This window comes from Temnothorax nylanderi, unplaced genomic scaffold, assembly GCF_030848795.1.
Source record: "Temnothorax nylanderi isolate EJ_2023f unplaced genomic scaffold, tnyl_v1.0 TNYL_tig0089_pilon, whole genome shotgun sequence".
Classification (NCBI taxonomy): Eukaryota; Metazoa; Arthropoda; class Insecta; order Hymenoptera; family Formicidae; genus Temnothorax; species Temnothorax nylanderi.
The window spans coordinates 166,999-192,141 of record NW_027249151.1 but is presented as its reverse complement, the minus strand read 5'-3'; the positions used below and the strand labels follow the sequence as shown (position 1 = coordinate 192,141).

Below are 25,143 nucleotides of genomic sequence, written 5' to 3'. Positions count from 1 at the left end.
ATGGAAACACGTTCGCGCGACATCGCACGCAACCGAAGCCCCGCGCGCGCGAGGCGGCGGCGACCATCCGTCCAATCTGCATCGTTAATTATTAGCTACGTAATAACATCTGCACCGGTGTATCTTATTCCGCGCCGCCATCTCGGACCAGCGCCGGACGGACTCGCGGGTGTCGACTCTGTCGAGAGAGTCAACAGAAAAACGCTCGTAGTGCTTGTACGTGATTTAAATGCCGGATTTAAATGTCCCGGGTGTTGCTCGTGTCAACGTTACCGCTCGTCGCGATGATTTAATTTTCGGTCGAGCGAATTTCCTCTCCCTCCTCGCGGGCAATTTCGCATCTATGCGGGATAATAATCAAAAGGATTGCCGGGTTTGCCTAACTTGGATTGCCGCGATGCAATCGGACCCGAGTTTGTCGCAATCGAGAACGATTCCGCTGCATCCCGAGGCTGAAAAAATCGAGCGTCTTTCATTTCATCGAATTAACACGCCTGTAAGTATCTCTTTTCGAATATTCAGAAAACTGTCGCACTAATGTCCGTTTTTACCAATAGATTAACTTTAATCTCGGCTTGTGACTTACTTTTCATCTTTTTCTAGTTCTAAGAATTGGAAAAAGTTATAAAAAAGTAAGTTAAACTAAGCTGAAAGTTAACCTGCATTGATACAAAATAGACACAAAAGACGTCTCGTTCATTGCGTCGCGACGCAATTAATCGTTCAATTAGTTCGCCACGAAACTCGTCTCTACGTTCCACCGACGTATAAATATCTCACACGTCAATGCTACATTCCCGTCTGCGAGCCGTCGAGAAAACGTCCGAAAAATTCCCCCAAAAAAAGCGGAGGCAGGACGGAAGTTCGTGCCTTCACGTTGATGCCTTTGTCGCCGAACGCCCGCGGCGCGGGCGCCAGACACCCTTAAGGCGCCGCGATAATCGCATTAAACCCGCATTTGTCGCCGCTTCTCCGTGGGCCAAACGGGCTAACCGGGATTCGCGACGCGACGTCGGAATCAAGAGCGGATTTGGGTCAGACGGCGACGCGGAGGGCGGAGGGCGCAGCACGGTAGCCGAGAGCCGAGACGAGAGATTCGAGCGAATCGCGTATACGATCTCTCGCGTTTACGATCTCTTCCCGGAACGCAGGCAGGCATGAGGCAGGCAGACCTGGCGGACACGCTCGCCCGCTCCGACTCGCTACGGCGCGGCGCGGCACACGGCCTTTCTAAACTCTCGCGGCGTGCGATTTTCGCAGACAAGTCGCGCGGATAGCTCACTTACCTTGAGAGAGATTCCCCGCGTCGAGGAGGTAATATCCACAGACTGTCAGTCCAGCGATCCTCACCGCGCGGAGACGCGGAGCGACGGGGAGCTATGGCGGGCAGGGGCGACTGGCTGGTTCCACCGGGTCCGTGCGCTTGTCAAAACCAACTCTTATCGATCGCACTTAGAATCCCGGCGGGTGCAGGAAGCGCGACGGCGACGAAGCGCACGATCTCTCGTCGCACGATGGAACCGGGGGGATCACTGCCGCTGGCCGTTGCGTTTAGTCGCGGAATCCGAGGCGCACGAGAGATCAGGAACGCTCTCCGTGCGAGCGCGAGCGCGAAGGAAAGAGAGACAGAGAGAGAGAGAAAGAGAGAGAAAGGCAGAGACGGAGAGAGAGAAAGAGACGGGGACGCGGAGAGACGAATCGAGAGAACCGACCGAGCCGGTTTACCGTGAGGAACTGAGCAAGCGGAGTTGTTTGGTCCGCGGCCGCGACTTCGGCCGTTTACGCCGCCGCTCGGGGCGACTCGTGACCGTTCGGCGTTTACGGCCGCGGCGGGCGAGCGTAGCCCGCGCTCGGGTCGCCTCGGTTATCTTCGGGCCGCCTCGTCCGCGGCAACCTCGACGAACTTTTGTGCGGGTCGAGGCCGAACGAAGGCGGTGCGGCGGAGGAGAAGAAGCGGGAGGTATAGGAGCAGGAGGAGTGGGCGAGGGCGGCGAGGCTTCCCGCGGCCGGCGGCGGCGGCTTCTTCCCGTTCTTACGGCCGTTACGTACCTCCTCATCCTCGACCTATCTCGTTAACTCCGTAACAATTCGTCACTTTCCGCGCCTCGCTAAATGAAGCCGAACGGCCGTCATTGTTCCCGCGACGACGTGGAGTACCGACCGCGACGGCTGGATCGCCCACGATCGGTCGGCGCGGCGGCGCGCCGCGGGATTTCGAAGGTTCTTTGTCGAGAGGATTCCGACGCGCGGTAGCCCGCGCGAAAATATATGGTACGATACCCTTCGTTTATGCATGCATGTACAATGTACAATGTGTAGGTACGCGAGGAGCGAGGCCGAGAGGATAATCCCGCGTTACGCTCGAGAGTCCCGTGTATAAGATCTGAATCGCCTGATAAACGCGTATCCATCATCCGTCGCCGCGACAGTACTGTATTAAAAAAAAAAAAAAAAAAATAAAGAAAATGACAGCCGTAGCCATATCCTTACTTCGCGATACCGATACGGCTTTGCGCCGCTGGAATTTATTAAAGTGGACGGAATAAACGCGCAGCAACAGTTACATCGTTTCTCTTTTCGATCAGTATTATTGATTAAAAAGATAGTCATATAAAAGTACATCGGTTGCCCGTTTAAATTAAAAAATTATTTGATCCCTCGACGCACAAGGTAGGTACTTATTTGTAATATTGCGTCAAGTGCTATTCTGCTTTTCCCCGCAATTCCCGTGGAATTTCTACGTCAAAAACAAATAATTCCAGGAAGATACGTCGTGTTTGCGAACCGCAACGATCGGCAACGCCGAAATCTTACTCATGTTTTCCGAGCTATACGCGGCTCGCGCTTTAAATCAGTAAATCACGACCAGGAAGATGGTCGCCGCCGTTCTCCTCCTCGCCCGTTCTCTCTCTCCTCCATCTGGATCCTTTGTTTCAGATCCCTGGCTCTCTCGTCCTTCCCTAGACGCGAGACACGTGCGTCTCTCCCTTCCTTCGTCGGACTGGAAATGAGAAACGCCGAGGGCGAGGCTCGTTTCGCCGCCTTTGGACGAATGGAAAACGGCAAACGCGGAGAATTTCGAAGGAATTCGATCGAGTAATTGAGGTAGGCTCCAGCATGGTTTTTCGAAAATACAAAACAAGGATAGTCGAGCGAGAGAATTCAAGCGCCGGTAATTTAACTCTTCTATTACCAAGAGTCGTGATAAAAGAGTCTATTAAATGCCGTATCTCAAGTAAATAATTTTCATTGTCGTCTCATATACATATTATGTTTTGTCACATCATACACTGTTAAATTCGTAGTGTCAAATTAAACTCAATTTGAATCATTTTTAGTCATTCTTGCAAGTCGCCACTGCTTCTACTCTAATATGTTGTTGATTTAACTAAACCAATGGAGTTAAAATAATACTGTTTAGTGTTAAAATAATATATTTCGACACACATGGTAACAATTAATTAAAAATAACAAAATGTTATTTAATTCAAGATACATATTGGTTTAAATTTCATCCTTTAATATTTAACAGTATAACATATTTATTATTTCCTAAGTGTGCTGATAACATGATCTTTTTCATTACATTCGTTATTGTTTTGAAGTATAATTTTCTCTCTCTCTCTTTAACTTGAGAATTTAGTTGCTGAAATATTTTATCCGTGCTAATGGCATTAAATTAAAATGTCCTGAATTATATTATTTCTCTTGGTAATATAATGGTTGAAGTGCATAGGCGATGACAATTATATTGGTAAAAAGTCTATTGTTAAATTGATTAAATTGGATATGGGTAATCAATGGTATCTAAATTATCGTTCGCTGAAATGGAATAATGGAATTAAACGTTGATGCAAAATAATATATTTAAAGTCACGATGAAAAAATAGAATTTATTTTAGTCTTCCGAATCATATTCGTCATTCACGTTCTTTTTTATCGTTGAATTACGCTTGTCGGATCGTCGCAGGTTTCGTTCGCGGTTCGACACGTGTCGAATATATGTATTTGGCATTCCAAGCACCTACGCTCGTCGCACCTTGCATTTTGATTTCGTGAAAAATAGGGTCTGTAACGAGTGCCGGTCTACGGCGGACGCTACGCAGTCCGCATAGCGATTCGCGTTCGCCATTCGCGTGCGTCGCGTTTTCGAAACTGGAACTTTCTACCGATTTCGCGTTTACGCGACGAATTCGCACGACCACCGCGAAAAGTTTCGCTAAATCGGATGGGAAGAGGTCAACGAAAGTGATCTCTCAAACGGAAGTTTGAGATCGCTTGTATTTCCTATTCCTGTCGCGTTGTCCGACGAAAGCGATATACTACTGTAAAGTGTAAACACATTCTCCGCTTCTCGGCAAGCGGTCGCGGAATCTGCTTATTCACGAAGCGAACAGTCATGGTAGAGCGGATGACCTTACCGCTTTTCACTAAAAAAGCCCGTGATGTAATTCACGGACGGTGAAGAAAGTGCAGCCAAAAAGTATCTCGACGCATCGTGCTGTTTTGCCGCGCGTCCTCGCGGTCTTTATGCGTCTCTCGCGGAACATTTACTGCGCATTGCATCCATCACGCGGTGAGATCTCCAGCTGGTGGTTTAAATTGCGCAAAAACGAGGGTATTGTGCGGTGTAACGATCGTGCACCGGCGTTTACGAGCACAATGCCGTAATGACGCCTCATGCGCGCTCCCCCTCGCCTACTAATCCAAATCTCGAAATCCGCGACATTCTCGGATGAGTTCCACCTGCGTTGATGTATGCGCGCGGTGGATTAGTCACGCGGCCTCCGAGAGTGCGAGTCGAAATAGAACGCTTAGTCAGACGTCACCAGGAACTGCATCGGGGGAGTCACCGGCCCGCCGCGGCCGCGGCCGCAGCCGCCTTACTTTGTTACGCTTTATATGCCCACTCGGCATTTCGCAGCGATCTACAGCACTGATCTGCACAGATCTGTTCACGAAGCTCGATTGTATCGAGTATATCTAATTGTCGCAATATTTCAATCAACACCTTTATGGCTTAAACATTTTTTGATAATTGATTATTATGTCCAAAGAAAATGCTCGTTCGATATTTTGCAACGATCTACAGCAGTGATTTGCACATATCTGTTTATGAAATTAAAATTGTATAGTATAATCGAAAAAGTTTCAGTCTTATACAGCACTTTTATAATGCAAATATTTTCCGATAATTGATTATATTAATTTATATATCATGATGAGAGAAATAACAGTGAAAAAGTGTTTCAGCTTTTGCAAAATGTTTCGAATGTTATAGCAGTGAAAGAAAATTAGGAAATTGGGGAATTTATATAACATTAATTTCTATAATTTTCAAATTGGAGTTATGATGTTATAGAAAACAGTTTATATATATATATATATATATATATATAAAAACTCTACATTTAATCATTTTAAAAATTTTTATTATATATCAATATATTTATTAATTCTTCCATTAAACTTAAGATACTGTTTTATGGGATTAATTAAGATTATGCTGCAATTCATTATTACATGTTTCTTGCAATATTTTGAGATGTGCGCATGTTTAGTTGCAAGTTGATGTAATTTCTTCTGAAATAAATTTAATAACAGTTTATTTTTTTAAGAAGATAATTGCGCGCGCGAAGAATGATAAAAAATTTGTAAAGGTATGATACGGGCTTCACGGTTAGTGTTAACGATGTGGTGCCGTAGCGGCAACCGCATGCCACGATGGCTGGCGTGTATGTTAGGAGCTAGTTTCAGATCCCAGATCTTAAAAGGGAAGCGCACCTGGATCGCTCGAGATGTTTATTTGTACCCGCAAAGCGGCTCCGATCGCCCAGCGCCGATCTCGGTGCTCGATGCACGCTTTAAGCTTCGACCGACTTTATAGCAGCCTATTGCTATAGAGACTTCCAATGCAAATCGCGGAATTCAAAGTCCGAAGATTTAAAGTATCAATTGGACATTAGACGACGTACAAAACTGACGCAACGATGTAGAAATGTTTAATCGTAATTACCGATAAAGTCATGAAATAATAACAAATAATGATGATAGTCGTAATTATCGGTAAATATAGTAATGAAATAATAACAAATAATGATGATAGATACGTACGTATTATTCAATTCCACCATTGTTATTCACCGAATGTTTCAACACTTGAATACCACCTCTCGATTCAATATTCGAATCAGACGTAATCGACGAGGCCTTGAATAACGCGTGGGTGGATAGATTATTGACGAAGGAAGTTCCTCGCAATAACGCGAACCTCCTCGGCCACGAACACGTGCGAACATACGTATGTTCGTACGTCCGCTGTTTCGCTCGCACGTGTAAAACGCACCTTTACGAGCCACTGTCGCTCGTACGCGTTCAATCGCGTTGATATTCCGCCTTAGAAAACTAGATGCGACGAGCGAGTGCCATGAATTCACGCGTCTTGCAAGCCGGGCGCTATTGTTACGACGATGATTGCACGCGTCCGCTCGCGTGACGCCGGCCATTCGCTTTCTCTCTATTTTGCCTCTTTTCATTTCTATTTACGTATGATTTATGCGACATCGCGCTGTTGCGCGACAACACCGTGTGTCGTTTCGCATACCGAAAAATAGCCTATACATCCACATATGCATATAAGGGCATCGATACCGCATCGAGAACGCCGCGCAATCAGGTTCTTACTATAAAATTGGACGATCTCGTAGAACGCGCGAATAAAGTGCAGGAAAATATCAACCGAGTCGGGTATCAAGTCAAATTGATTTACCATTATTACTTAACCAGATTGCAACCGGTTAATCGATAATTAACGGGAGAAAGTATAGTCAAGAAATTCGTTTACGTGGTAATCGAAGTGAGCAGAAAATGCCAGTTACGTGAGCGGTTCCAACAGCCGGTTTCATCAACGTTGGTTAACTTTAATTGTAACTTACTCCTCGCCTACCGCTAATTCTAGTTCTAGGGGAAGAAGCGAGGATTCAGTGAAAATTAAGTTTACAGTTAACCAACATTGGTGCGCTAAGAAAGAGGGAAGGACGACATCGATCGGGCCTCCGCGGCGGGCACGACATATCCACCGAATTTATGTCTGTGAACTCCGGTGAACTCCTGAACTCTCGTCGTCTCGACTCCTCGGAGCGACAATGACGAAAGAATGGCATCCACGGCCATTCGTACTTCGATGTCGCACACGCGCGTGTACACGTGGTACGATCGCTAACGGAGTTACGGGACTTTAGGACGTAGTTAATTGCATCGCTCTCTTTCAATTTCGAATTTTAGAGTCGCGGCTAAGTGGCGCAGTGGTATTACGCGACGTGAAATATCTACATGTCAAAAGTGAACATATACATTACTCTAAATGTCATAAAATAAATAATTCGAACAAGCCTATATGATAACAGATGTATGACTTTTGCATTTCTTAAGTTCAAGTCTTCTATTAGTCACTGCATTTATTACGCTATTCGCGTTTATCAGTTCTTCAGGTTTTGAAATTTTTCTATAAGTAGAAAAAAAAAAAGAAAAAAAAATATAGCAGAGCGTGGTTTCGATCCACGGACCTCTGGGTTATGGGCCCAGCACGCTTCCACTGCGCCACTCTGCTTGTCGAGTGCAGCCCTGCAAAGGGTGCATAATAGCGAGGGTAGTTTCAACTAGCTTCCCGCTACTCATTTTATCGAAAGAAGTTAAATTCTTTTTTAGTAGTTGCAGCATTTGATGCAATAACATCCACAATTGAGGTTTTGAAAGCAAATGACTTTTTGTTCTCATTTTTTCAATAGGTCTTTATGAGCGTTTCACTATAATCCATTCTTAGAAGAGGTTCTTACAACAAGCAGAGTGGCGCAGTGGAAGCGTGCTGGGCCCATAACCCAGAGGTCCGTGGATCGAAACCACGCTCTGCTAGATATTTTTTTTTCTTTTTATTAAATAGATGTTTGCAGGAAAACTCGATGCACTGTTAAAAAAGAAACAATCCATCATTAAAAAAATTATTTTGTTATTTTATTTCTTTAATTCTGAGTCTTATAATATTATCGACGTTCTCGATTCTTATAATATTATAATTCCACAGAAATTATCTATAATCTCAAGTATCGTTTTATGTTATAATATTCTTAGTATTATATTTATTAAACTGAGAATTCACATTGTGAGTTTCACACGATGCTTCACACGATGCTTCACTGATCATTTAATCACAATGATATTTTACTCTAAAATCTCACTCACACTTCTTCTGGCTTCTGGTATATACGGGCACGTTAATGGTGAATTTATGTACAGATCTCAGGATTAAAGATTAGTTAGATCACTTTTGTGACATGTACAGGGGCATTTTCTAATATTAGAGAAACACGTGTACACAAATCGGCGACAATGTTGAGACTAACCTTGCAGAATCACGCATGCGGATTTACGCGCTCGATCCCGCGACTTTGAAGTCGTTCTGGTGGCAAGGCGACTGAAGATATCATGCTTCTTTATCGGCGACATTTGAAATGAAACAAGGGCGGTTTAGCGGGTACTTGAAGTCTCATCCCACATCCCACGATGTTAAATTAGACTTTCACTTATTAATATACCGGCACATTGCTACCACCTTGAAAAAAAAAAAAAAAAATCAATAAACTATGCGCCGTTTTCAACGCTCCGGTGAAATATGTCAACAATATTCTGACAGCCGAATTATATTGTATGCTATGTATAAGAATTTTCAAAAATACTTGTAACCCAAACATCGCGAATGATGACTGAAAGATGTTTAAAGGAACGTCTGAAGGACGTTCGAAAGAATGGAATTCTTTCCCGACGTTTACTTTGCGAAGTGCACCGTTCCTGTCATACCTTATTTGCACTTGTTTTTATTTCATCCAGTGGGATGAGTATTTTAAACTGCAGATTCCAAAGCTTTCATCTTCATCTTTTTTCCTAATTCTAGAAGCTGTTTTATTCATCCTTCTGTTTAACTAAAAGTCAAACGCACGAAATTTATATTTAACATAATATTATTCCTACATTTTATATAACATAAACATTTTATAATAATTTTTATGTTGATTGTAAAAACTCAGGGACTAAGTCAACATGATTCATGAATAAATGCATGTTGAAAGAAACGCACAGATGTTTTGTCGCTACTAACTGTTTTATCTTTTATCGAACTGTTATCTAAGAATTTGCTATTGCATCAAGTGCACTGTAAAAATCGAGTACTTTTTCTCGATCACAGATACACGAGTCAATTTAATACAAGAATGTCGTTTATTTTTAATATTAAGAACATTATAATACTTTACATGTGAAATGCTCTTCGCAAATTTAGTTTTGGGGATAAAAATAAACAGCAAAATATATATATATATTTTTTTTGCTGTTTATTTTTATCCCCAAAATTAAATGTTAATGTTAATAAGCCCGTGAGTAGTCTTCTTGGCAATACAATGTCCTCGACCACACATTCCGAATGTATCGTAAGTCGCCGTTACTAACCGCGAAACATGTGCGGGTGTAGCTTTCAGCAAACGACTGGAGTAAATAGCGGATGATTGTCGGTACAGAAGATACACATTGCAGTGCACATCAAAAGTCTACTTTCTACATTGTTACATGACTACTTTGTTACAGATTCCTTAAGAAATTTAAGGTCGCTCATTTTGATTTTATTTTAAGGTATTAATATATTTTATATTAAAAATTAAGTTATTAAAAAAATAGCGTCTGGTTGAATTTTCTCCACACGTAGCGACCTTAAATTTCTTATAAGGAATCTGTAACAAAGTAGTCATGTAACAATGTAGAAAGTAGACTTTTGATGTGCACTGCAATGTGCATGTTCTGTACCGACAATCATCCGCTATTTACTCCGGTCGTTTGCTGAAAGCTACACCCGCGCACGTGTTTCGCGGTTAGTAACGGCGACTTACGATACATCCGGAATGTGTGGTCGAGGACATTGTATTGGCAAGAAGGCTACTCACGGGCTTATTAACATTCCACGGGGCCGACATATCGGCAATTTTGTCGTTACACGATCTTTCCGGCACGTTTATCGTGCGATGAAATTTTATCAGTTGACGTCTTCTTGCGCGATTTTGGGTAATTTTACGGAAGAGATTGAAAAAAAAAAGATTATATACGAAAATACATCCAAAATTGCAGCAATAAATTTAACAAATATTTTATAACGTATCGTTCTATATTCCTATATTTAGCGCTAAATGTCAAATTGAATTCTTATAGTCCGAATAGGCGCGTGATCTTTAGGTAAGAGAGAAATGATGTTTAGAATCTCAGATAATCATATTTAGACGTGACGTATGAATTAGCCTTTATAAGATCTTTATCTGATCTGTTGTTCCACGTACGCTTATCGATGCGTAAAGTGCAAAATGCGGTCTCTATATCGGTAAGATAGCAGCAGAGGTTGACGTAAGAGTTGAAAATCGAGTGCGCGGAGCCGCGTAGAGATTATCTCACGAGAAGGCAGTACGGACTAAAACTAATTTCCTGTCGCGGTATCGTGACGTGTCGCCAACTTGTGGCGACCGTTATGTAAACATTTCTCGGAGTTACATAAGAACGTAAAGTTACATATTTTTTCAAACTCGCCGCATAACTTTGATCGATACAGTCAGACACTACGACATTTCGACTTAACCAAGCAGATAGATGCGTGCCATAATCGTCCGCACGGATGATTACGTAAAGGTGGCAAGTAAAACGTTTTTCGCACGTGATATTTACCTTACGACCGTTTGGAACTGCGCGCAAGAAAGCGGAATCAAGTTTTAGTCGCGTGATACGGTTATCGAACATTCGATTTGATTTATTCATTAAATTATCGTTAAAACGACTATTACAGCACTTCTTAAAGGTGCGAAATAAGTAATTAATAATTAATTAACGTCTAACTTCCTACTTTGCTGCTTAATTATTATCTTGGACGATAACTTAATATTAAATTTAGTAAATTATAATAAACTATAGCGTTAACTAGTCACTTCTTGTGAGAATTAATATGCAACAAAAGAGACGAATAAACAAACATTCGAGGTTGAGCGTGGTAACCGAAGACGCACCGCAGCCTCCGGGTTCTCCTGCGCCAAGGTTGCTTGCAGCAACCAACGCTGTTCGTTCGCGATGATTTATTTTCTACAGTCCATCGATCGGAATTCATTTCATACGCGGAAGAACGGATCCTGATTACGATATCGGACCGTTATAGATACATTTTAATAGTGGTTAGCATATGTGGTTCCACAGTGAAAAATATTTCTCGTGGATGGATGGATTCTACGACAGCTTATATTACGGATACTTACCGGTTACTTATGCATTCCAATCATTCGTAAGACAAAGGACATTATGCACGTATATGCTCAATTGTAATAAAAAATATAATATATATGAAATCGAGAATATACAAAAAAAGTTTGATATTATTACATCATGATAATAAAGCAAGAATTTCAAGAATGAGTGTTGATGACAGCAATAATGTAACAACATTATCGCGCTGATCGCGAGTCCTTTCCGTCGTCGGGGCGGGCACGCAAGCCCGACGAATTAGCCGATAGAGTGGGCAGCGGGCGTAATGATCGCCGGCACATAAATTTAGCAAGGAGACGAGGCGAGAGACGAAATGCCGGGCGAATAATCCAAACGTGATGAATGCTGGTCAGCTTTACTTTGGAACGGATCCACGCGAGCGCGAGCGCGAGCGCGAGCTCGGCGCTCCGGCACTCGAAAGACCGCGAGCCTCTCTCGGATCTCCGGAGGCTCGTAGGCCGACACGCAACGTCAAGCTCGCGGACGAAATTCTCTAACGCTTTTCGACGTTTGACATATTCGCCCACACGCACCTGCTGACTCTCCCTCAAATCTCTGAACCGCGTGCCTCGTTTACGCTTCGTTGCGCGGCATCCGCCCCGCTCGTTTTTAATTCTTCTTCAGGCCCCCGTTGATAAATGTACGTTTGCCTTATTTAAGATCGCCGGACAGCACATGGAATTTTAAATCATGTTTGATGTATAATCGCTTGGTACTTGATTTAATGGAACCACGTTGTTCGGTGATCTTAGTTAATTTCATCTCGATGTTGCACCTTAAATTCGCGTGCATGTGCTATCATTTTTTTTTATATACTTATCGCGCGGCATCCCTTCATTCATTATCTTTACTGCTAGTGCGAGACAATTGTGCTCGACGGCGGATAGATAAGAGATTTCGATCGCGTTGGCCAGCAATCGAACGTTTTTAACACGCGCCCTCAGATAGACAGGTATACTTTACCTTTCTCGCGATATGCCAGGCGTTTAGCTAATAAAATTATAACTTCCAGCGTAGGACCCGCGTACAAAGAGGCTTTGAATCAACCGCCATCAACCGATCGTCTGTGCGCAAATGCACCTTTAAGTATTTATAGCACGTGACGTGTGTATCTGACCGCGACGGAAGGATTTATCGCGCTGCCGAAAGCAGCGTCAACTATTTCGCGAGATAAACAGGCTCGTTGTTTCCGCCGATCTTTTACAGTGAAAATACAAGCCAGAGCGGCGGTACGGGGCCCGCCGGAATTATTAGCTTGTCAAGAAATTAATGTTACTCCGAGAAATCGCCACGCATCGCTTTCACTTACGCGCCATACAGCACGCCGGCTCTGGAATGCCGGGGATGAATAATTTCTGTAATTTTCTGCGAGTTCATTGTGATGCTAAAAGTAGGTGTTGCACCTGACAGTAGATCGGCCGTTCTCTCATTTTCATGATACGCGTTTCTCTGCTCGAGTCAGCGGTGTTTATCAATTGCTAAATTGATATACTGCAGAATGCGCCACCGCGAGTATAATTGGATTCTCCGTCATCAATTCTTTCTACTCCTCTGCTCTACCTCTGCTAAAGGTAATTTTCGCATTCTAGAAGTCTAGAGTACCTATCTACTTATCCTACTTTGTTAGATTTTAATTTTGAGGTAAGAGAAAAGTTAATTAGAAATAACTTGGATCAGGTATAGCTGAGTCGACCTACGTTTCCAATCTCGTGGATCTTCCTCAAGTAATTTTAATCTCAAGTATATAATTTTCATTGCCATTTCACATATGCCACTCTCTATATCTATATGCAATTCAAAACATAAAGCAAAACAAAGGATAGTGAAAATGATTTACTTGAAGCTATACGAAGCTACAAAATAGAGAAACAGTTATATTCTGCTAGAAATTTTGGGAGAAACTTAAGGAAATTAGAGCTGAGATTCTTCTACTACTATATTCATCAAATAAATTTTCATGCACATGCATTTGATTATACAGACTGTTTGTTAATGTTCTATAATTTTGTAATTGCAAGAGGCACATTCTTGACCGACTTGCACTGTAGCTTTTACGCTACTTTCTGCAGCGCATCAGTCTTCTGTAATATTCTACATGAAAAAGAAATCGAATACTTTCGTAAAAGCGTCATTTCCATAAATATTAGTTAAAGCTAACGGACTTTAACCAACTCGCCGACTCTTTTCAGAGACAGAACTGGAAAGAGGCGGGAGGTCGGTTAAGCCCTAGTTAGCTTTAACGAATCTTTATGGGAATGGTCCTACGAGATGATTGCGGGAGGGATGATGGTTAACGTTAGAGGCTAGTCCTGCGGAGATCGCGCGATAAATTCTTGCTCGCGTAGAGAGGAAAAGAAAAAGAAAAAGAGAGAAGAAGAGAAGAAGAAGAGAACCGGCACGCTAACTTACTCACTTCGCAGCCCGCATTTTCCGCGACATCGGGTGGCGAACCGGACAGAGAAACGCGGCCGTAAAATCTCTACCACTCTAGCGATTAAGGCGCGCCGCGGCAACTCTCTGGGCGTCCCAGAGATATTAGCCTGTACCAGCACCGATCATACCCAGGCGAGGTACAAACCGCGCCTTCGCCGCCGCATCGCGACCATATTTCTTTCTCTCAACGAGCGGTGCCGCGCGGGTGCCCGCTATTTGGAGTCGCTATTCGGAGGCGCCCAATATGTCGTACCGGCACGAGAATTGGTCGCCATTCGGCCGGTTATTTGGGGACAGAGAGAGGCACTATCACGAATATAAACATCCAACGACCGCGATCCTTATGGTGGTACGGAGTTAGCAGGCAACTCCGCCCGGTTGCCAAGAATCTCACGTCCCTACAGCATCCGCCTTGCCGCAGTGCCAAGAGAACGTATTCTGTTTCTTCGTCTTGCTCGCTCTCTCCGTCTCTCTCATTCTCTCCCCCTCTCTTCCTCTTTCTCGATCCTCTTGCAATCTTGCGTTTTGCTCGCCATCTCTTGCTCTCTTTCTCTCGGTGAGGAGAGGTTCCATCTTGACCTGGACTAGGGTATGCTGGTAACCATTTTTCCTCGGACACCCGTTGCTCCGCTCGATCGGTGATCCCTAGGCCAGAAAACATGGAACGAGAGATTAGTACAGCACGCAGCTGATACACCTTCTCTGTCTATCTTCCTCTCTGCCTTGCCCGTCGCTCTCGCGCGGAAAATACGCGCGGTAGGATAGGGAGAGAGGTGCGACGGCCAGCGACAACGCCGTCGACGGCGTGTCCATTCTCAATGATGGAATGGCGTGATGCATCAACATGATATTCGAAATTGTCGCAATTCGTATCGCCTAATGGCGCTCACCTCTACCGGTTATTTTCGTCAGCGCTTGAGTGATGAATCGATGTCGCCCGACATTGTGTTTCTCAGAATGTTTCTCTCGTTAGCCACAGCCATAATGAATTCTCTACACTCGTACTTAAGAAAAGATATTTATGTAATAAGAATGTTCTTGATAGGATACACGCCACGTAGTTTCGTTTCGTTAAAAGTAACTTTGCATCAATGAAGAAAGGAAAATTATTTATAAACTTCGAAGACTTATAGTGACATAAAGTTTCTTTTGAAATAAAGCAAAATGATTTCAATTAACAGCGTGGATTACCTTAAATTTAAATTTAATATTAGATATTTTGATTTAAATATTTTGGCAGACGCGCGCGCGCGCGCGCGATCGAATAGATCAATAAACGTAAACGCGATCGGTTCGTCGTATTGTTCGAAAGCATTAATTCCGTGTTCGCGCAATTTTGCCGTAAGGTCCGCGGTATCCCCTTGTAAATCTAGTTTAAGCATCTACTTTACATAATTAGAGTTGTTTGAGTACTGCGCGATTTTCCTCTTACAATACACGCGTGATTCCATCGCGGATATTACGAACGTTGATTGGAGCCACTTCGAATGGTTTGGTTTACGTGAGGAAAAGGCCGGCTATTAAATTTATTATTGGCCGTCAGGAATACACGTAGCGAAAAAGATGTAATAAAGTCTACGAATGTTCGCAAAATGTCTAGGCGCAGCGAACAAAGTTAAAACTTTATAACTACAAGCTTATAAATCTATTTTCACACTTGTAATTTACATTACACGCATAACTAAATATAATAAGTAACGGTATTATTAAATAAGAAAGTAATGTTTATACTTTATTTAATTAAATATGTTTTGTCGTTTGTTTAAGTGTATATCTCTTTCTGTAACAAATCGTGAATTAGTTTTAGGAAACCCTCAAAATAGGGGGAATGTAATAATGAATACTATGGCAATCATGAAATGCAAATTTTACCGTTATCACGGAACTCGTCAACACGGTTAAATAATACAGTTAAATAGTACATCAGGTAAATGTTTCAATAGCACAATGTACTTCCGTAGCTAGTACGTACACACGGCACACTTGTTTGCGAGGTATATGCAAATTACGCTTCAGTTTGTTCGATAGAGCTATTATACTGATTTTTCCTTTTTCTGCAATAATTCGCATTTGATTAATAGTCAATAATTCACGGCATAGATGTGGCGATTCGCGCTGATTACGCATTCCTCGTAAGGGCATACGAGGCCACAAATGTGCGCTGTTGCACAGCTAATGCAATCGCGTCGTAATTGAACCATTACGAGCGTCAGGGGAAATGTAAGACTCGGGTCGTGCCGCCTCTGCAAATCGGTGTGATCGATGCTTTACGACCCAAATGATCTATGATCGAATGCTATACTCAGTCCTATTTTGGCTGGAAAATTGCGTGATGATCCATGATGGACGACGTTACATCCTTATTATAATACACTACATCATTTTCAGTCTTTCACAGAATAAATAGATAAAATCAATCGGTAATTCTATATCTTTTTGTACGACTATGTCAACGCACCTGAAATATCTATATATTATTGCGAAAGATGGCAAGAAATCCGAAATCTATTTTATTTTTACAACTTTGAAGATCAGAGTATCAAAAACACAGCTATTTAACAGATTTTGTGCGTGAATTCAATTATCACATTGATTTGAATCGTTTTAAATCGTATACTATTTTTATATCGACATAAATTAGGAACTAATAAATTCGACGAGGACCGGTAACCGTTGAAAACGACGCAATATAGCGAATATTTTACGACATGGCCGCCGGAAAGTTTCGTTCGAGGTGAAACTTTATCGTTCGGTCCTTCGCGGAAATTATCATTTTGATTGAAGAAGAGTATCACAGGTGTGTTTTTTTTACACGCGCGATTTAACAGAACGAGACCGCGATACGGCGCGTGAAGTAAAAGTATTTATAGGCTGAAGCATCTTGAACGGAATCTGGAGCAGACTCGTTCGTCTGAGACGAACGATCGAACGCCCGATATTTATCATATTGTTTTATTCATCCATCGATTATCATCCTCGTCGTTTTACAAGCATCACGTAGCAAGCGCTGCGTAAAACCGCGGAGAGAAAAAAAGGTCGTGTTGTTTCCGAATGAGGCAAATCGATCTGTATAAATTGGTGGAACTATCAAAAGGAATTTATTCATCGAAAATATTCAAATTAAGTTACGTAAAAATATTGAAGAACATTATTGTTGGCTGCAGAGAAAGTACGAACCTTTTTTTGAAATTTCTTTAATCGCTGATTCTGTAATTAATGTAAAATTATAAACCTTTCATACTTTTTTAATAGATTATCGCACTTTTTATAAACAGTTTACAATAAGTCTTAAATGATTCAAAACGAATTTAATATGATATCGCGTTGAAAACAATGAAGCATCTCGCATAAAAATTGTAATAAAAAGCTGTTCCTCTTTTCTTATATACGTGATAAAATATATGTAACATTTTTGTATTACTTTTTTAAAATACTATAAATTGTTATTCTTATTGTACAATTAGCTTCGCACCATATGATTAATACACCCGATTGACAAACAACAGAGCTATTACCAGTGTGCCAACACTGCCAACTAGATCTGATCTCATCTATAATGATGACTACTGTGCCCATTCGTTGTTTCGTAATCGTTCTCTAATCATCGATCAGTTCAGGTGTTCGGGTAGAATGGATTATTGCCAATATAGACATGGGCAATCTTCTAGCCGAGCACACGTAAATTGTACGGTGCATTCTATAGTGATGGTGAAGTCGCAGACATACGTACGGGCGTTACGGTCCGTTACAATGGCGTCCGTGCTCGAGAGCCTGAGCCCGAAATGCCACTGAACAATCGCCATCCTACGCGCTATTCCTCGAGATTCTCTGTCCAGACGCGGATAGAGGCAGGAACTAGTTCTGCAGATCAGCCAAGGCCTAGATCACTGCCGTCGATGTCACGGCAATTCGTGTTTGTAGATTATCAATGACATCGACGTGAATGACCTCGGCAGTTAGCTCGAAGATCAATCTTGCGCAATCGTCGTATTATAGTATTACATTATACGCAAAGATTAATAATAACATCCTGCATGGACACACTTAACGAAGTAAATATATAACATAATAAAAAGTAATAATAGAGACAAATAATTATAAATTTTTTAATTTTATTTTGATTTATTAATTGCAAAGCTTGTAAAATTGTTTGTTCAAATTAGCAGCATTTTCTATTCTTTTATCAAAATGAAAGTAGAATATTTCCGGTTTACTATTATTTCATTCGGCAAATTTATTCCTCCTGAAACTCCATTTTGAAATTCTTGCGATAAAATGTCAAAGTTGATGTCTCCGCTTCAACTATTAGTCGGAATCTCATAAAATCTCTATACTTCGCGCACAGATTAACAGAGTTCGATTAGAAGTTCGGTTTCTTTCGATTTCTAATCTCTCTTCTATGAAAATTTGATTAATATAATATTCATACGGTCGAGTAGCGGCCATTGATCCGTACGAGTATCTGATACGTTTTTCGTGACGTTTACATAACTCGAATCGAGTACCGGCTTCTACTAGCGGATGTATATTTCCTCAGCCGTAACAAAAATCCGTATCAGATGGTTTAAATTCTTGACGGTTAATGATGGATGTAAAACTGGAGCATCACCGGCTACTTAGTTCTTGTAATTGTTTTATCAATGTTATTTATATCCTCACGTCCATATATTTGCATGCAATTTATCAATGCGATAAGTGATGTATTTTGTTAATTCGCACATATTGTTAAATAATATTAAAAAGTAGTAATAAATAATAATAAATTAACTTTAAGTTTTATTTTATTAATAAATAATTATTAATATCTGTAAACCAAAAAACGAATAGACATTCTTTATAGTAATTAAAATAAAAACGTCAGAGTTATAGCTGCAAGAGTACACGAATCGGTACTTAATATATGTTGTTTGAACCATGTAGTTTTTTTATGGAACGTCAGTAATTAGATTCCATGTAAAGATTCCTGATTGATCAGTAAGAAGGCTCGCAGGCGAGCAGATATGATAATTTCAAGATGATAAATCCGTAGAACGTGACAGCATATCTAATGTAATATTGTCGTCTCTCGTGATCTCAAAACTGATTCAGGCGAGGAAGCTTCTGCAGAATCGCCTTCACCAAGATATTTGCGGTAGATTGTCTACACCGCGAGACAGAAAAACTTGATCCACACACGTGGATAACCGTAGAGCACACCTACGTCCAGTGAGCTAACGGCTATATCGAGCATATCGACGGTCTTGGCTGGTTTGGCCGGTCACCTACTTTCGGTATCTTAATCTCCGCGCTCGCGCGACACGATACCGATTACGTTTAACCGCGACCGAAGTGTTTTTGCTCGTTGCACCAATACGCCACGTCGGCGAATCCTATTTGACGGCCTCTCCTCTCGTCGTTTTCTTCCGAGATAGCGCCAACAATATCTCTGTTTCGTCTCTTTTCCGTCTTACTATAACGAGGAAATATAATACCGAACTACGGTCATTCGGTAACTGAAATGCAGCTGCAAAGAATGCGGAAATGCACTCGTCGCGGATCGATTACGCGACGATCGGCTATATCAATGATTTAGCGACATTTACGTTTGGAATGCGTATATTAAGTACGCGTTATAATTCCATATAATACGGCAAACAAGTTCTGCGAAATGGTTGTATCTTCTACTTCGCAACTTGATATTTTTATTTATATATGAAAAGGAGATGTGACACATTTATTGCACGTTTTTGCGCGATTCTAATAGGCTTCAAGATATATGCTATCCTTAAATATAAATGTTACGTTGCAGATTGGACATTTTACGTCTATATCTCGGTAATATATGTATACGAATCGCACATTTTTCTAAAAAAATAACATCTTAGCATTTCAAATTTTAATCGTATTTCATATTTCTACCTTCGAGTTTCAACACCGATTTGATAAATGACGAAAAACGACATACCTACCTATTTGCAAAAGAATATTGGAAACTCTCCATAGTGCGGGGGTTAAAGGAACAAAGATAGCACCGGGATGGGAGACGACGTCGTGTAGTACCATAACGCGTACTCATTTAGATAGATCATGGCTATCATGAGATATCCAAACGGCGGCTCGCGAAAAAGCGGCGCGCATCGCGCGCCCGAGCAACTTCGCTCGTAAATTCACGCGGACGAGCGAGACGGCGTTAACGCAAGGTTTACCGTCAACGGCGTGAAATATTCTCGGTAACTTGCGGCATAATTTACGCCGGTAATTGCGGGATAAGGCGAGGCGAGCTATACCCGTGCTGCACGGGGATACGTTGGTGCGCCAGGTTTTTCCGTCCGGATGAAAACTTTAACACGTTGTCGTTGTACTGCTTTTCCACGCGAGGAAAAGCAGTTACGATAATACGCGGAGAGTTCAAATTTCTTTCTTGAGATTTAAGAGTGTTGATTTAAGAGTGTTGATTTAAGAGTGTTGATTTAAGCGCGTTGGTTTAAAATACTAGAGAAAATTTTTCTCGATATCGTAAATAAAATAAAATATTTATATCTTGTTAAGTAACAAAAGTTATCTAATAATGAAACGTAGAACCTTGTGTAAGAGAAATAATTAATTTACAATCTAATTAAATTTGAAATCTAAAGTATTTAAAGTACATAATCCAACGTTTCGTCTTGTTACTGCAGTAGCCAAGGCAGTAGCCCATATTGGATACTCGTCGTAATGGCAAAACAAATAAATTAATTATCCTCTTGGGACTTTTTCACATTCAGTAATTAACGTTACGAGCGTGCTTGTATATTTTAATTTCCGCTTGTCTTTCATTCAACATACTGTTACGTCAATTGGCGGAACAATGATTACATTAGCTTTCACTTCTTCCGAAGTAGTAAATGAACAAGTAGACCACTAGCCTTTTTAGTATTTCGAACTTCACGCTTGCAGCGAGCTCTTATAAATTATTCGCACCTTTAACCACACAGTTTTTAACACTAAGCATACAGACAAAAAAAAGTTTATCTTTTCGGAAAAACTTGACTTCGGTAAATTTTCTTATAACTTTCCTATCATTACATTCTAATTGTTACTACTTATTATAAATATTATTATTGAATTAAATATATAATCACGAAACTTTTTTTAATTGTAAAACTAATGTTCTCTTTTTTATACATCGTAAATATTTTTCGCACAATAAGGCATTGTTGGAAACGAAAGCGAACATTGCGCAGTCTATCTCGTTACCGTATCGCAATGACAATAATCGATCGAGCTGACAATGGGGAAAGTTGCACGGATAAAGGAACCGGGTTCAGCAAGCATTGCTTACAATGAGAGAAACAGCCAATTCGTTCGCGTTGGCTGTTTTTTTAAGACATTCTTAAAATTATGGCAAACTATTACAGTAATAGCCGGTTTCACTAACGTCTACTTTCGTCGGTTTACTTTAACCCTGATGGTTCAAGTATCTCCTTATCTTTTTTTTGGAACTAGAAATTCGGCAATAAACCGACGTATTGCGACATGCTTTAACTGGTCTATTTCTTAGCAGAGAGTTTTCTCACAAAGTGTCATTTTTAATGACGTTTCGTCGGTCGCTTGCCCTCGTTTTGCGCGTCAAAGAACTCATCCGGTAACGCAACTACGTACTCTTAGCGACGTGCATGTTAATTAGAGAAAAGTTCGGCCGCATTACGCTGTGACGACACTTGTACTGCAATTCGAGGATATCAACCAGATTACGACTTCTAATTCGGACGAATAAAAATGAAACAGCGGTGAAATCTGAAGGGAATTAGACTCGCTCGGCAATCGGCGGGAGGTCGTCGACTGTTCGCAATATCGCATGATCACATTCTAACTAGAAACGTAATATATAGATATATCGCGTGCTTACAATTGACAGAGCGGCATAGAAATCATAAAATAGCTATGCATCGCTCTATAATTACATGTGTAAGTATGCGAAAATTGTTCACGCAATTCTAACGCAATTCTGACGCAATTCTAACGCAAGTGCACTTTATTGTGACAATTTGAAAATTAAAATGTATGACTCGGAATGTTATTAGATATGTGAGTTATAGATCTATGAAAACAGGTTTAATTAACAGGTAACGTACAATTTTAGTTACTATTACACACAGGTATGTTCAGCTGTCTTTTCTATTTTTTAAAAGAAATTCCTATTTTACACTTGTACGCATTCTGTATTGTTCGTGTATGACAATATAAAAGAGTAAAGTATGGAATAAAATATCTACTTATAGAGATGTAGAGAAAACCCCATGACAATGACACTATTATGTGTCGTCTGTATGATACGCAAACGCGACTGCACGTTGATTCTCAAATTAGGAGAAAGTTAAGAAAGCTGATTGACTATTCGGTCGATATAAGGCTGTCGGCTTCACTTTCGTTAGAATTAAAGCGACAACGTGTGTCTCGTGTCACTTGTCGCGGTTCGTGAATTAACCATAATTATATCCGGCTACGATTACAAATGATGGCCATTGTTCGATAATAATGACACGATAATTGTTATTTGTTGACTTAATTCATCACTATTTTTGACGGTTTGCCCTCTGATACGAGATATATAGCCTATTGCAAGATAGTTGCGTCATGTATCATAAAAAGATATATTTATAGAATGATTTATGGAACGTGTGTCTTAGTTCTTCCTGGACTGATAATACACGATAGAAGTTAAAGAACTTCCCGCGAGCGTATTTGCATTCAGGTTGAGGAACGTCGCGCCGTGTATTCGCCGCGGCGATAAATCGTGAATCTGTACGCATTGCAAATTTGTCACTCGCGTATTACATTAAAACGTCAGCTCAGAGCAAGCTGGGAGCTGGTTAGCCGCGAGATCGATTTTGGATAACGTCCTAACGTCCTGTGCGCGTAGCACGGCGCGGCGCAACGTGCGTAGCAACCGGCCGCGACTCGACTCTCGAGTCCCGGACGTCTGACATCCGGACGTTAATGGATTAACTTGGCTAAAGCGCGATCGCGCCGCGATAGAATCACCGCGGGACATTACCAGCTGCATTCAATGTTACATCCATCGCCATTCTGTTAGCCTCCGACACGGGACGCATCACGCATCGCGGATAGCCACGTGGATTGATAAATGCGTAACGCGCGCGCATAAGATCACAAAGCGTCGATTTATGGTTCCGCGCCGTCGCCATTCGCTGTCGCGACGATTCTATTTATAATTGCGCGGAAAACCGAAGGGACTCTCCCGACTGGACGACGCTGCTAGATGGACTATCGTCTTTCGATTCGCAAGCTCCTTCGCATATCGAGCGATATGTCCAGAATCTCTAATAATGATGACGTATCGTGATTATTTACATACGGAAAAATGAGAGCGATACTGATAGTTTCAGAGATACAATCCAATGACGAGAGCAGTCATAAGAATCACCAGAAGCCACTTAATTTTAATTCATATTACTAAAAAGCTACGATTATCAATTAGATCGTTGATAATAGAAAATATCGCTGTATTGCTTTTGGGACAGTAGCTAAAATGTGTTTGAAGATTCCTCTTTTTATTAATATGAAACGTGTAAATTGTTCGTCTTTATGTGGAGGAGAAAACAACAATAAAACAATTTTAATTTTCTATTTTAGTTTAAGTATTATAGAAATAACACTTCGAATCCATCCATTTTGTCTCAAACTAAAAAAAAAAGAAGAGAAAGATTGACTCAAGTCAAGACATCGCGTACTCAAGACAGTCGTAAGTGTCTTGTTTTTGCGATTTCTCCCGCGAAAGGTATACCTATGATATTGACAAACGGATGTAAAAATACGCTACCTGAGAATAAACTGATGCTTTCTCTCAACGCGTACGAATGTTTTACTTAACTGAGTTATCGTCGAGGTTTCTATATTGGTAGATAAAGATAATAGCAAAATCGTTAAATCCAATGCACTTTTGATGGTCTCAAGCGGCGCGCGGCGTCAGGTTTCACAGTAAAATTTAGAAGCTGTGCGTAACGGTGAATCGTAAATTTATAGAGGTACCTATACCTTTCAACTGTTCGCTCTCGAAAATCATTCGCAGCGGCTGACTGCGTCTCAGCTACCGACACTCGTCAAAGAGGAAAAGTCCCATTGCGAACTTTTTCGTTCTTTCGCGCCAGACCATCTGGCTCTCGCGATTTCCTAATGCGGTTGATACAATTGATACAATAGTTGCTTTCCATTTACATCAAAACTCAGATAATTCTCACTTGTGACGTCATAACTCGGTTAAATGCACGTTCCTTTTGCATGCTGGCAAGTGAGATTCAACTGAGTTTTTATCCACAATCGAGACCATGTGCTTTAATGAATCTAATAAACTCACATTATATTCTATAAGAGGTACGTTCGCGTTTCTTTACGCACAGAATATCGCGTTGTTAAAGTTACTAAAAGACGTATTCGGGATTGCTGAATTATTTTTCCACTCGCCCGTGTTTCAAGTTTCAAGTAAGTATCGGGAGACGCGCCCGATATTTCCGACGCGACGGATTATTATGCAAGAGCTTAATTAAAAGTGCCCGATTAAAATTAAAAGCACATGTATGCCATGCGTTTTATCAAGCGCGAAGCATCGTACGGAACATAAATCCCGCGAGGCGCGATCGTTACTTCAGCAGGGCGCGGTCAGACAAACTTGTTTTGCTCGTACGCGTCGCTTTTGACTCCTCCACGTCGCCGCGCCGCTTCTCGTATTTCTGTCTCATATGGTCACGTCTAAGTGCCGGAGTCCTGGTACTTTGTATCAATGATACGCGTTCAGGAAATATAATAGTACAGAGTTGCGATCCCTGGCAGTCGTGGCGATTGAGTATGATTGGTTGGATCTATCAGTATGCATCAATCATCAAACTCAATTTGCTATCGTAGCTCCGTGCAACAGTTTAATTTCCCGAACGGAAAACGCCAATTATGGAGATTACCGAACCCAATTTGCTTTGAGATTGCCCTTAGATGGCCGTCTAATAAGGTTGATCCTTGTGTCAGCAATTCCGCTTCCGTCGAGGGAAATGTAGGATAGTAAAAAGCGAACAAGGCTGAAAAGTAAGGATACGACTGTAGTTTAAGTTTTGTAATCAAGAATTCGACTTGGCGCCAATGGATTTCAGAATTCTCTCGCGATCGCGTTAATAGAATGGGACGACAACAGTCACATCCGCTCTAAAATGTTTTTTTTCTTCGGTGTTTTATTACTGAATTTTAATTATGGCGCGGTTTATCTTGAAATAGAGAAAGCGAAATGAGAGAAACGCTATTATACATATAATATTGACTAAATTAGTTTCTTTTTGCGCTACGGTACAACATCCCAGATAACACATTTCGCTATTACGTTATGTCTACATATAGCAGTCATTGGAT

At 41.3% G+C, this 25,143-nt stretch overlaps 1 protein-coding gene and 2 non-coding genes across 5 annotated transcripts in view; 1 reads left to right on the top strand and 2 right to left on the bottom strand.

Moving 5' to 3' along the window:
* Nucleotides 1-1,746, bottom strand: part of Smash (smallish) — a 57,052-nt gene extending 55,306 nt beyond the window's left edge. For 2 of the 3 annotated variants that reach the window (XM_071710387.1, XM_071710388.1), the window contains exon 1: nucleotides 1,287-1,746. The gene's annotated coding sequence lies outside the window, so the exon portion shown is untranslated. The remainder of the gene's footprint in view (nucleotides 1-1,286) is intronic. The other variant, XM_071710390.1, reaches the window with a different exon arrangement.
* Nucleotides 1,747-7,537: 5,791 nt separating this feature from the next.
* On the bottom strand, nucleotides 7,538-7,609 carry Trnam-cau (transfer RNA methionine (anticodon CAU)). The gene has a single exon. It is a non-coding gene; the product is annotated as a tRNA-Met (tRNA).
* A 230-nt stretch (nucleotides 7,610-7,839) lies between these two features.
* On the top strand, nucleotides 7,840-7,911 carry Trnam-cau (transfer RNA methionine (anticodon CAU)). The gene has a single exon. It is a non-coding gene; the product is annotated as a tRNA-Met (tRNA).
* Nucleotides 7,912-25,143: the final 17,232 nt, after the last annotated feature.